General features: G+C 44.3%; 1 protein-coding gene across 1 annotated transcript in view; it reads left to right on the top strand.

The window, feature by feature from the left end:
• Positions 1-4,023: 4,023 nt before the first annotated feature.
• THSD4 (thrombospondin type 1 domain containing 4) overlaps positions 4,024-14,419 on the top strand; it is a 319,595-nt gene continuing 309,199 nt past the window's right edge. Inside the window, exon 1 of the mRNA XM_040601898.1 lies at positions 4,024-4,211. The gene's annotated coding sequence lies outside the window, so the exon portion shown is untranslated. The remainder of the gene's footprint in view (positions 4,212-14,419) is intronic.

Below are 14,419 nucleotides of genomic sequence, written 5' to 3'. Positions count from 1 at the left end.
GCTGCAGGTCCCAGGGAAGGGCCACCCCTGGAACTCGCCCTCACGTGCAAAGCAGGATAAGCATAAAACAGGCATGTTCTCCCATTTCTGTAATGTGACATATTAATTGAAAAACTTTCCATCTTCTATGCATCTCTACTGTTCTCAGGCAAGGATCTGATAGGGGTGATTGACCCTAGAAGTGGGGAAAGGCATAGACAGGGGACATAAAATGGAGGCTTTCCTGAGCACAGTTTTTGGGTGCAAACTACAAAATTACTGTTAGGATAGCTAAGCTGCAACTGAGCTGGCTATTTTTCTTTTCCTTTGGTGTCACATACTCTTTTTGCTAAGTACTTGTGCCTAAAGAGTAACAGATCTAGGGGTGAAGCGAAAACTTGTAAAACCACGCTGACTGTCTTCAGGCCAGCAACTCATGTCTCTGTTTTAAAATCTTTTTCTCTGTTTGCTTTTGCTTTTTGCGATAGTGTGTCTGTCGCCACTCCCCCCCTCCCCCGCCCCAATCTCAAAATCTAATGCTTGTATAAAAGGCACTTTCCAAGGCTTAACTGTGCCACTGACCTGTGCTGGACATGTTGCAAATCTGACATTGTCTTCTGTATACTAGGCAGCAGATTTCTAACTCTTTGCAATGTTGACGCCTGCTCTCACAAAGAGAAGGAAATGAAGCAGAAAGATCCCACTGCGACAATTAGTGGCTCACAGAGAAGTATTGAAACAAATAATAAGTGGCTGGAACAATTCAAGGCAGGGAAACTCTACCTTCCTACTCTACCACAATCTGATCTTCTTTCTCAGGTTCTCTCCCTCCTTATCCCAATGGGGATTTTCACACACTTTCATTCCCACTGTTAGTGCAAGATGACTCTTCATGACTAGGGAGCAGTGGTTCAGTACTGCAGGGCAGACCCATGTCCTACCCTGTTACCTGTTTGCCAGTCTTATCATTTTATGCTGTAATCTAGTCTGAATTGTCAAAGCTGCACTAATGTCTTGTTTCCAGGCTGCTGTAACCCAAAGAATTTTAATGAAACTACCTGAAATAGATTCCTATTCTTTCATTGAGGCAGCTGGCCAAAGAAGCAGCTCGTGGGCAGGGAAGTCTTTAAGCTTTGGAAGTAAAAATACCCCAATACCCCTTGCACCTCAAACCTGAATCTTTGTAGCTTTTGCTGGGTATGTGACACTGGTGGCTATCCTGGCCCTCACATAAGGAGACAAGATGTGGCTCAATCACCACGTGCTGAACAAATGATCAAGTAGATTGATTCCTGACCTCACCAGATCTTTCTTTGCTTGGTGAGTTGATACCTCCCTCAAATGCATTATTTTCGAGTGCATCTTCTGCTAGCAAATTAAAACTTTAAACAAGCATCTCCTTTGTGGATTACTAAAATCACATTTAGAGTCCTACTGAACGCTGTTTTCTTTAAAGCGTTTATGATTTGCTCTCTATTTGAAAGGATGGTGCCAGTTCACAATCCCTTTAACAACTATCTCTTGGAAAAAAGCAGCCAATAGCCTGAGTATATTGTGGGGTTTTTTTTCTTAAATAGCCGCATTTGTTACGTGAGACTGTGAAAGACTTCAGATAACGTGGCAACATAATGAGAAGGGGAGACTCCTAGCTCTGCAATTGTTCAGAACAAATGGAGTGTCAGCTGCTCTGATGCATGGATAAGGTGTGGGAAGGATGGCTCCTCTCAGCAGCATGACAACTTCCTCTTGCACTGCTGGGAAAAAGTGGGTGTGCTGTTCCGGACAGTTCATCAGCAAGGAGAGGAGGAGGTGGAGGGATGGTAGGTAGGACTGTGTGTTAGCCCTTGGGAAGGAGCAATCATTCTGAAAGTCAAATAGAAGAGAGAGATTAGGGAAATTAGAGTAAAGGCAGCCAAAGAGACAGGAATGGTAAACAGTGACAAGTGTATGTTCCTCGGCTTTTCAGAAGGCCTCTTGTCTCTGCTTTAATGTACCGAGGCTTCAGCTCTTCTGATGCTATTAGCACCCGGCTGCTCCATCCTCTGGGACCTCCAGGGTAGAGGCTAATGCTGCTCAGCTTCCCCTACTGTAGAAGGGAGTCCTCCTCCCCCTGTGGGCTGGTGGAGTTTAGTAGCTAGTGTTCAGACTGGTACAGGCTAAATAACCTTTCCCTGTTATCAGGAGTTAGGAACTGTCTCAAGCAGAGCAATCCCACCATATTGGCTAAGTGCATTAATTGATTTATTAATACCAAAGTACTTAGGTCTTTGCTCTTGAAAAGGAACTCGTCTCTAGTCCATCTGGCCACAGTCGCAGCTCTCCCAGCAGCAAACAGTAGCTGTATAATTGGCAGAGTAGATGAAGTAGAACATCTACTCTGTAGCAGAGATTAGAACTAAAACACTGTAATTTGCCAGAGCTGTTCTTGCCCACGTGCTACCTGGCTTAGCAATTAGTCACTTATTTATGTACTTCATTAGAGCGTGGCCAGAATAGCGCAGCATTTTCTTCCTGCTAGATTGTCTACCGCTGCCAAACAAGCTTCAGTCCAGCTTGTGAAGCGCAGATACAGGTTTACCTGATACCAAACCACAGCATAACTCAGGAGGGACTGGGGGAATTCTTTCTAGATTAAATCTGTGGTTTCCAAACCACTTTACTTACTACAAGTGAGACCTCGATCTCTGAGGTAGCATAGCTACTCTCCTCTGTGGTGTTATAATGGAGCCTTTCTTTGCCTGTGAGAAATCTCTTAACATCCAGCTGCATACAGCTGTCTTTTTACAACCAAGAGCTACCGCGGTGCCCACAAAGCATCTGAAGCTGCTTGTGAGTGCTGCGCTGTGGCAGCTGCCTCCTCAACGTGCAGGGAAAAGTAAGTTTTCTGCAGCAGATCTTTTGCTTAGAGCCTGTTGCTACACGTGGGCTTGGGAAGGGAGTGGTAACTTTGGTGCAACGCACAGCACAAGCAACACATCGTCTTTTACTGGTTTGGCTGGGTTCAAGTGTAATCGAGGCCAAAATGTTGCCAAGAAAAAGCAATGAATTTTGCTGTGCTTTAAAGCAAATGGGTTCACCTGCTTGGGTCAGTTCCAGCAGGAGAATAATAGTTTTAGTTGTTTGTTTGGTTTTTTTTTTTTTTAAAAAAAACCCACCATAAAACTAAATGTTGCAATGAACTGTTGCTAGTTGCTATCTCATTCTAAGGTTGGGAGCTCATGCTGGACATTTTATTGCGCTGTTCAATAAATGTGCCCTTAGGGATCTTTGGTCCAGTACACTTAATATAAAGCAGGAACAGAGAGGCAAATCCAATTTTTTCCTCAGATGCTGCCTCAAAAGCTATCGAGGAGAGATCCTTCCCATATACGCTTGCCTGTGGCGTGCTTTTGACAGTGCCAGCGTATCGCTGTTGCGGGCTTGGTTTCAGACCTCAGACTTTTGGGCAAATACCGGCAGGAATGGTGCATTATCTTCTCGTTGTGTTTTGGGTAGGAGCAGGTGGCCTTCACCAGCCAGCGCCAGGCAGCTGCTGCTCATCCTCCTCTTGCTGTCCCATTGGGTCCGAGGGAGCGGTGTGTGTGTGTGTGGGGTGTTGGTGCCCCCACAAACGGCGTAGGGCTGTGCCAGGTGCAGAAATGCTATGGAGTGAAATACGGGGGGGTAAGGGTGGTGGTGGTGGTGGTGGGGGACCTTCAGCGCACCTGAGGGCGGTGGGGACGGACACGGGCGGGCGCACGGGGCGCAGGTGCCGCCGTGGCTGCGCTCCCCGAGGCGGGGGTGGCGGTGAGCGGGGGGCGCAGGCGCCGCCTTGCCCCCCTGCACCCCCGCGGGAGGCTGCGCTGCGCCTGCCCCCGCACCCCCCTGGGCAGGCGGGGAGGCCGGGCCGGGCGGGCTCCGCCGCCAGGTGGCAGCAGTCGCGGGCCGCCGTGGCCGTTGCGCGGGCGGCAGGCGGGAGCGAGGGGAGAGGCTGTCCCTCAGCCCCGGAGCCGCCGGGAACCTGCCTCGGGTCCTGCGGCGGGGCGCCCTGCAGCCGCGCTCCGGCATTCCCGGCGGAGGGGCCGCCGCCTCCCATGCGCCGGAGGCCGTGCGGCTGCCAGCCCTCTCGCCCCCCGCCGCACGGAGACCGCCTCGTCGCGGGGCCACCGGACGGGACGTGCGGCGCGGAGCGGTGAGGCCAGGCCCGGCCGCCCCCGCGGCGGCGGCGCCCTGAGGAGGGACCCCCGCGCCAGGTGGGCGGCGGGCGGGCTGGGCGCCTGGCGGGGGGAGCGGGGAGAGGCCGGCCGGGCGGCGGCGGCGGCGGCGGCGCGGTGTGCGGGCAGCGCCCGGGGCTCGGGGCCGCGGCGGGGGCGACTCCGCGCTGGTTCGCGTTGGAAGCCGCGGCCCGCGGAGCTCTCGCTGCCTCCTGGCCCCAGAGCGCCTCCCGCGCTGCCCCGCGGGGCTTCTGCCGCGCCTCGCCTGGCGTTGGCTGCCGCAGTGGCCATTTCAGCGCCGCTTCCCTCGCACGCTGGCTGCCCCGGGGCTGCGCCCGGCGGGCTGCGCGGAGCTGTGTGCCTCGGCGTCCCACCAGCAGCGGCAACTGCACGTAGCTGAGCTGGGTCCAGCGGTCTGCGTGAGAGCGAAGGAAAGGAGCGGCTTTCCCTCACGGAGGACCGTGCGGCAGCGGCCGGGCCGGGCCGGGCGGGCTCCCCTCAGGCGCCCGGCGGCGCGGGAGCTGTTCAGGGCACCGCCGCAGCCTCGGCCCAGCTCGCTCGGGCTTTCCCCCTCCTGCTACAGGCTTCTCCTTTTTTTCTGCTGTCAGTGCGTCCACACTTCTGTGTTTGATAGTCCTTGACACGTTCCCTGTTAGTTTGTCCAAACGTGGAGGTTTTTCTGTGCTAGGAGCACGAACGGTGTGGAAAAGCTGGCAGCGGTGAGTTCCGCGGGTCAGTGTGGTGTGTGGCAAAACTCATTCCTCCTGCTGCTGTTCAGTCTGATGCTCTTCAATCCTTCTAAAGGGAATTATGCTTGTTCTCTATCTCTGTGCTCTTTCAGGACTGTATCGTTTTGTTACTCTCTACCTCTGCTATCCCTTATTTCAAGGTAAAGAATTCTTAGCTTTTTAGTCGCTTCCCCTGTGGGAGTTCTTCTATCTCTTTCCATATTTTTTCATTCTTTCATACTTTTTTGATCAAAGAATCAGCAAAACTAAGAGTTACATTTGAGATTCCAGCGCAGCGTGGGCAGCGTAGCAGCACGGTGGTGTCTGCTGGCAGAGGCGACAGATGTAACTCAGTGCATCGGTGATGCAAATAGCTAACAAAAGTAATACAAGGATTTGTAACTCACTGTGTGGTCATCTGTTGATGAATTGGTGTGGTTTATTTTTTTAATCAAAACTGACTAAGTAACTAGTTGTTACTAGCTCAATACAAGTGTGTAATGCCATGGACTAAATAGTTGCCTAATGGGCTCTGGATATTCCGTCGGTGTCCTGTATGTGTTTCTCCTGTCTCCTGTGGCAAGAGCAGGAACTGGAACTAGCCCACGTTTGCCTGAGTTTAGGGCTGTTTGTGGAACTGCCAATGCACTCTCACCAACTTGATCTATCAAGCTGTAGCTTGCCAACTTGGACTTGCTCCTGGTATAAAATTAGTGGTGATCTACTGGTTGATGTGATTTCCACCCGTTCAGTATCATCAGAGGTTTAAAATGAAATTTGATACTTCTGAAATTCATTAGACAGCTGTAATTCTTGATGCTTTCTTTTCCATCACCTCTCTCCCAGAGAATCTGGTGGGACAATGGAGTTAAGTAGACTAGGAGGAAAGACTGTCTTTCAAGGAGAAAAGTGCTGTAGAATGAGAATTTTTAGCAAAGTTAGAAATAAGGGGTCAGATGGATTGGGTTATCGTAGAGAAGCCTTCAAAGTGAACGTAGGTAGGAAACATGGATTATTTGTCATAACTGCGCCCTGAACATAGCTTGTAAGGTTTTATTTAGGAGCAGGGCCAATCCTAGGTCTTGCTGATGATGACACTAATCTGAAACAGCTCAGCTGGAATTGAAGGAGCAACTTCTGATTCCTAACTAACTCTCAGAAGCACTTGGGGGTGTTGTATATCTTTTCAGGCTTCATACAACAGGTTTATTGCAGATAATTAATTAGGCAGCTGATAGGCAGTGATGATGCGTACGATCGCAGTATAAAAAACTTCGCTTTTGCTGTAGAACAAACTGGATGACTGTGCCAGGCAAACATGCATTAAACGGAGCCTGAAAGCAAAACAAAACTGAACAGAATCATCTTGGATGAACTGGATTGGCCCGAGTGGTTGATTCTGTGCAGACAATGGCAGCAGAAAAGCTGGTTTTGTACATTGTAGTCTCAGTTCTCTGTGATGTGACATCAGATGTGTGATATTCAGACCATTCACAGTGGCAGCTGTACTGAAAACGGAGGCGAAGAAGTGCTGGTCAGGCACTTTGTAACGACACTTTAGATTTTTATTTTTTTATTTTTTTTTTTTTACTTTAAAACTCAGGTTTGTCATCTACAGTTAAGTGCAGTCAGTGTAAAGATTTCTATGGGCTTTGCATTGTTCTGTTAGAGAAAATTAAGATTTGATGGTTAAGCACTTAAAAAACCAGGAAACTCCAAAGTCAATCATGCATAAGTAATTTGTACTGTGTCCCCTGTAGTGTTGTATGATCATAACAGGCTTCAGTTTTAGAAGGCTGTGGTTTTTTTGCAAGTAGGAGCGAAGTAAGAGAGGAAAACTTACTGTATCGCACCAGCTTCTTAAATAGCTTGGACCTTGATAGTAGCACTTCTACCACTGTAGATAGCCAAAGCATTTTGTAGCTTTCAATCGTGAAATGCTTCCGATGGTCCGAGTGCTTCCTGGAGAGTGTTCCATGAAAAGTCTTGTTCCCTTAAGTAGGTACATATACAGTTCAGTTGTTAGTTCTTTTGTTTTCAGAAAGCAGCTTAACCTGATATAAATGCAGCTTGGAGGATGAATCAGGTAATTGTAAAGCTAATTAATTCAGTTATGGATATGTGTGGCTTAAATATGTGATCCATGGGCATGATTGCATTGTTAATGCGTAGTAGATTAAGTAAAAGTGGATTATTGTATGTTTTGCATTTAAGTAACTTCCCTTGCATTTGGGATACTATGTTACACTAGAAAATTCTATTTATGTATATTATATTTTCAGGGAGAATGCATGGTCTAGTACTTCATATAGAAAGTTAATTAGGAAGATGTTAAGGAGATATAAATGAAGAAGGCGGATTAACAGAGTGATCTGATGGGCATTGAATTTGGCCACATATCTTAATCTGTATAAAGGGAGCATAGCTGGAACTGTGTGCTTCAGTGTTGCCTCGTACATTTTTTTAATTTTGCTTTGTTCTTTGTGTTAGTGACAATAGCATACAATTTCTGTAATTTAAAAGAACTTGGTTATCTCCTGGAATGTTCTGTACCACCCATTTTTCTTTTGGGGACTTGTGAGTGTCATGTCACACATCAAATTTGTGTAGCTTTTCCCTGCAGGGTTATGGCATTCCCAGGGATGGGTCAGTGTTCACAATCTTGGTTGCTGTTAAACAATCAGCACTTGCCAACACCATCTGCAGACTTCCTTTACATATTTTTTAAATGGTAGTACTAAGTGTTAGATGTGGAGCTTCTTGGCAGGAACTGTTCTTGCACTAGAAATACTCTGATGTTGATATGATCTCAGCATGATCCTTGTGAGAGAAAGTGGTCTTATCTGTTTGTTAGGTGATACTTGCGTGAGTTGCTGGAATGTGGGCTTCTGTTTTCAACGCTACCATTGACCTGCTGTGTGCTACTGATCAAGTCTTATTGGCATCTTGCTCCATTTCCTGTATCTCTGAACAAGGTATGATAAACACAGGATATTGGCCAACTTAAATTTCCTGAAGACAATTCGCATGCAAACTGCTTTACGCTCAAAAAAAATTAAAAATGCACCCAAATACAAATACTTATTGTATATGAGCAAAACCAAATTATGTAGTATGTGCCTCATAGGTTTATTACCGTTTTTCTTCACATCAAAGCTTAAGAACTTGCTTGTTGGCTATTTCACATCAGATAGCTGCAGCTACCTGGCATCCCCCTTCAGTATTTATTTTGGTCCTGGTTTTGGAATTTCCCTTCACAGGAAGATTCCATACTCCTTATATGGAAAAATTTATTCTAAAAAATGACTTTTTTTTTCTATTGGTTCTGTAGATTCTTTTCTCATTAAGTGCAAGAGCCACTATCTCTTTTCTTTAAAGCTCTGATCTAAGGGCCAATAAAGTCAACGAAAAGGTTATCAGTAACTTCAGTGGCTTTCGGATCACGGCATTCCCATGTGATGTGCTCTTGTCATTGGAAAGAATGACCACTGGTTTCAGCCATGAAATCTCAGTGGCACTTTAAACCACCGTTTTAAAGCCTATCTGTTGATACGCCTGCATTCACTTGTAAGGAACTTGTGTGTCTCCTGGTTTTACAAGCAGGCAGTGCTTCTTATTTCTTTAGTGGGACTAGCGCTGAGTCTGAACTGTGGTAAAAGCTCGTTCTTTCTCGCAGGATGACAGAACACATGAATGCAACTGTTCACAGGCGTTGGGTCATATTTTTCATTTGCATTAATTGGTTGGTGTTAAACATGAAAATTTTCAAGTGTTGATGTGAGCGATCTTGGAGTTTAGCCCTGCCTAAAAGTTTAGCCCTCCTTTCCTCAAACATTTTTCCATTTCATCACTTCAGCACAACTGACTATGAAACAGAAATCAAAATGAAACTCTCTTGCAGCACAAATGGGGAATACCCTACAACGTAAGGATTATGAGTTTTGATGAACACAGAATCAAATAAAAAAGTTATAAGAATGTATTTATAAAAGGACCAGGGAAGGGAGTCTTTATCAGCACAGATATATTTAGCACCTTCATCTGATTTGTGGAAAAGAATAGCTAAGCTTCAGAGATCTGGAAATAAATTTTACTGATCAGGTGGTGACCTTTAGCAGAGTCACAGAAGCTATATTTGTTGTCCAACGGTAGTTTGTTAGTGTGCAGTACTGCCTCATGGAGTGTTTGGGAATCAGGAGCTAGGACTGCCCTAGAATCATCAGATTGGCTTACAAATCCTGAAATGCTAAAATGAATATATCTGAATTTATGTTTTTGGATCCTTTAGAGTTTGCAGTCTTTTCTTTGACAGTATGAGAGCTTGTTCTTTTAGCGGGAGTTCCTGGAACTGGGGCCTTTGGGGGACTCTTTGGGTACCAAAAAATTGTGTTTAAATTACAGGACTTGGTAGGTAAAATTGAACCCTTTGCAGATGACCCTCTTGTTCATAACTGTGATCTTTTAAAACTGCTATAAACTCACAAGTTATACAAAGCTATATGTGATTTAATGTAGAGAGAAATACAGTTCTTCAGAAAACTACCTTTTTTCCCTCCATTTTTGTTGATTTCACTTTGCTTACTCTAATTGTGGGTGTTTTTTTTCTGTAACCTCAAACTTCTTAAAATATTACAATAAATAAGAGGATACTCCCTTTTTGTTAAATTCAAGGGCTAACTGTTGTAACAGCAGAAGTTTCAACTTCTGAACTTTCTTTATCTGTGTGTGCCTGTGGGTTGTATTGACTTCTTCTTGTACAGGAATGAAGTTTAGCAGAGAAACCTGGTAGCAAGCAGAACCTGTCCAAATTTGTTTCTGTCAATGCAGAAGCAGGGCTGATGGGGCATCTTGGACCCTGCTTGCCCACAAGGTGGGGCAAGCTCTGTCCTTGGTGACTGCATGGCCTAGTGAGAGAAAAGAATGGCAAGGCTACCCAAAGTTAAATGTTTGTTGGGAGCCTGAGGATACTGTTTTTTGCATTAGATTGCATAGATGTTGTGTGGTTTCCTGCACCTTGTCTTCAATGTGAGTCACGATACCCAAGTTGAAATGTGTTTTCTCTGCTTTTGTTTTGGGAGAGGAAGGATAAAGAAGCCCTTTTAAAAAGCCCGTTTTCATGAAAGCTGCTGCTTGGTGAATAACATGTGCTGAGCCTGGCCTTGCTGGATCAGCACTTGTGTTCCATGCTCACATATATCCATCCTACTCCTCCAGGAGAAAAACGTCAATTAGATACTTGAATAACCTATGACTAACATCTGTAATCCTGAATCTAGCAGATTCTCCTGATACTCTATTTGGATTAGTTAGAGAGAAGTGCATGGAAGGACAAACCTATCTCTGAATGGCAAATTCAGCGAAACTGTTGACAGTAATCTTGACAGTAAATGTTGACTTGGAAAGTTTTCAGATGTCCTGGATTTTTTTCCATGGCAAAGGTGATTGCTGTAGTCCTGGCTTGGTAACATCAGGCTGCTATTAGTTGGTTGTATATTACACTTGTATTTTTGTTTGGTTATTTTTATCTAAAACATGCAGTTTCTACGAAAGTAAAAAGAAGAAATGATTTTGCTTATCAGATTGGCAAAGACAAGCAAGAGCCTGTCCAATCCCACCCTGCGTAATTACAATAAAATGACATCCCATGACACAAGCTACCCAAAAGGGTGATAAATTAAATGGGATGGATGCAATTACTTGAATCTGGCAGCAATGAAAGCTCTATCTCATTTGCTTGTAGTTCCATGGAGCTACATTCACTGGGGAAGTGCGGGTGGAACAGCGGGCAAACCTTGCACATCTTCAGGGTCTGTATGTGGAATTTAAGCACTTAACTAGAGCAGCACAGGAATAAGGATTTAAAAGAATGGAGTGTGTTAACCATTAACTGTTGGCATTGTTCAGCTTTGATGGCCCAGGAAATACTGTTCATGTGTTGAAACATGGGGGTTAAGGCAGGATGACAGTTTGGATTATTTAATTTATTTTTTTTTTTTGCTAGTGATAAGCATCCATTAGAAACGCAATTTCCAAAATTTCTTTACTACTTCAGACAGATTGTACTTGTTAATACATATTGCACATCAAAAAGACCCTTTCCTTTCTTACACCCACCCCCACACCCCCTCCCCCAGTTCAGGGGTTTGCTGACATTGGTGTTATGGAGTTTGGAGTACTTTTGTTGCTTCTCATAGGAATGTTTATAATTTTGCAGGATCAGATACAGAGTTATTTCTTAGGCACTGACAGTGCTGCTGTAATTAGTTGTCATAAAGCTGTCCCTTCTGCCTGTATCTGTTGCTGGCCAAACTCATCACACCAGGGCTGAATGCAGAGTGTTAGTTTGTAAGCATGTTTAAAATTTAAATAATGATAATTAACGATATTTTAAACAAGAAAAAAAAATCTCTGTGTGGTTTTGAATTATGAGGGCATGAAAGGACTAAAATGTCTTTGCTGCTTTCATACTGTTAGAATTGGACAGAAACTGATCTGACTTCTTTTGAACCATGCTGCTTGTGATTAAATTGTGATTGTTTCTACTGCTTTGAAATGGAAGAGGGGGAAAAAGTGTTTCCAAATGTATCTTGCTGGCAACTGAGGGTTCAGAAAGGTAGGGTTTGTTTGTTTCTGCTTCTTGCTTTACTGTTTTCCTAAAGTTAATGTTAGAAGGGCATTTGAAAACTGGGATTTTCAAAATTCCTGTTTACTCAGACCGTACAGATTTTATGCGTAAAGGAGGAAACAGTGTCAAGCAGTGCCCAAAGAGTAATTACATTAAAGTTGCATTCCTTTCGGCAAGTCTTCACCTACCTCCAACAGTGAGTACTCACGTAGAAGATTGTGAGTCACCGTGTAACACCCTACTTTTCTGACTTTAAGCAGCATGCACAACAGCGGTAGGCTCCGGTTTAAAATACCTCCAAACCTACAAAACCTGGTCACATTTCTTTAAAGATCACTGCTGATATCCCATGCTGTGCCTGTGGCTTAGGGACTATTTAAAGCAGCAATTGAAGTCCACAGTGCTGGAGGAGCTGCTCAGTTTTCTTTGCCAGCCCTTTGTAATTGGCTGTTCTTGTTGTCTTGCAAATTGAGAAGGTCTCTCATTCACATGTTAAGTCCCCATTTTTCAGTTTGTAGGCACATGGCTATTTTGCCTGCAGCATTAAGTGATGTCAGGTGAAGCTCAGTGCACCATAACAACCTGCCCTCAAGCACATACAAGTTTAGGTTCTACTGCCAAGAGGTGACCTTTGATTTCTTTTTACCTGATGCAGTAAGGGCCCTATTCAGAATTCCTCACTGTCACTTAGGCAAAGTCCCAGCCACTTGAATAGGTTTGCTTGAGCAGGAATGATTACAAAAGTTCCCTAAGCATGGTGTGATGATGGCAGAGGTTTCTGCATTGTAGATGAGTTTGGCATTTATTGTGGTCAGAAAAGAGAAGTGAAAGGTGAGGTGGATTTTATTGTGACTTGCAAGGCTGCCAACTCTGAAACTACTGTTGCTGCTAAATACTGTTTCTAAGCTACATCTGATCAACAGAGGTAGTCAGCAAAGATGTTTATGTGTTAAAATGCTTGTTATATATAGGCAGAAAATAATACTTTAATCTGAAGTCATCACTGATTTTAGATACAGCCAGAAGGCTGTGTATGTTGTCAGCGGGTAGACCTGAACCGTGGTAGTTGTGCTTTCCTGCTCTTGGTATCCTCCTAATCCAGCTGCGCCGTTGAGTTGTGAGGTGCAGGGTCCCTCAAAACCAGGTGTGATAATTTTGCCCAACCTGCTGTGTTGCAAGATGGGGTTGCAAATAGGCTGGCTTGTCCTGAGTAGTGTATGGCTAGATGGGGAGGCAGGATACTGTCACCTTATTACTATGCTGTGACTAACCGTATTGCTGGTTTCTGCTGTTTTGCTAAGAAGGGGATTTCCATTAACTTGCCTTTCTTTGCAAGCCCATGCAGGAGTTGTAGACTCCTGTAGTATTCTGTAGTAAAAGTATAGTATTTCTTACTGGGCTTTCTCTTCAACCTTTCTGGCTTTTGCAAATATGAGGGTGGGTACTCATACGTGTCAGCTCCAGTGAATGACTTTGCAAGTCAATTCATTTTTTTCAAAGTCAGATTATACAGTAACGTCTTAAACCTACTGTCAGGCAAACTTCTCTTGAAAGCAGTGGCAGATTTACTTACAGGCTGAGAAAAACTCAGGGCTAGAACCTGACCTGGAAAGGGTGACTGGAAGTCAAAAAGGAATACAGTCTTCCTGACTCATGAGTTTAGATTTCTGCATAGTGCAATTAACAAGGGTGACAAGGATTTTTGGGGATTCTTTGGGGTTAGTATCTTTTATCAGTCAACCATAAACTCGTACTTCACAGGCCACTGGACAGCATCTGCCAAACTATGTATTTCCTAATAGGGAGATTTTATTCTGTAGCAAGTGGAATGTTTCAACTTTGCTGCTCAGTGATTGATAGCCTGAGATTCCTTGAATGTATGATTATCTTCGTGCTTTTGTGTCAAGGGCTGGCATCTCCTGTAGGAGTGTAATAGTTTATGCAGTTTACATTAAATGGACTGAAATACTAACTGTCATCTAGACCACCAGAGCACGAGGCATAGCAGCAAGACAAGATTTGTAGCATGTCTAAAATCCCTTTCAAACCGACAGGATAAGAATAAACTGCTCCCAATCCCCACCCTTAAAGCATCTTGCGGTTCAGTTTTAACATGCAGGAGGCTGAAGGGTTCACCACATGGAGGTATGATTGATACAAGCGTTAGGATATTTCTAGAAGTCTGAACCAAGCCTGAGCTGAATAAGGACTTCAGGAAAATTATATTCAGTAGCTTCAGTCTCAAGGGGTAGAACTGAGTCCATAAATTGTTTCTGGGTTTCTGAACATATGAATTTTACATTTGTTCTACTGTCACTAATCATACTGAATCTTCATTTCTCTTTCTTAAAAAGACACAAAGAAACTGTTGTTTGTCATCCTTACCAATTAAAACTGGGTAATTTAGCATTTTCCTTTTTATCCCCATAAAGAAGCGATACATCTCTGCAAATGTAGCCCTTTAAGTGGTAAAGCCTTAACAGCACAGTTGGCATCTGATGCTACTATCTTGGTTGCCTGTCCAGTTCTGTGACTGAACTTTTTGTAAGATTCTGTGTAGATCAAGCCCAGAGGATAAGGATATTCAGTGTCTATGCTGTTGTGCTGGAACCCTCATCTAAATATTATTGTGGATGGAAGCTAAATAGAACTCTGTGAAACAGTGTGTTCTCTGAGTTACACCTGTATTTATTTGCATGCAGAATTTAATATTTGAAAAGATTTACAAGACCAGTTATTGTCATTCTTCCAGTTGGCTGTTGGAGATCCATTGATAATTTTTTGTTTCATGTTAAGTTTAATTTCCTGGTATTCCTTTTCAAAATTATGAAAGAAATATTAATTTCACAGTGCTCTTGTAAGACCTCTCGTTAGACCTATTATCATCATTATGT

This window comes from Falco naumanni, chromosome 7 (genome assembly GCF_017639655.2).
Source record: "Falco naumanni isolate bFalNau1 chromosome 7, bFalNau1.pat, whole genome shotgun sequence".
NCBI classification, from domain to species: Eukaryota; Metazoa; Chordata; class Aves; order Falconiformes; family Falconidae; genus Falco; species Falco naumanni.
This window is presented reverse-complemented; position numbering and strand designations above follow the sequence as displayed.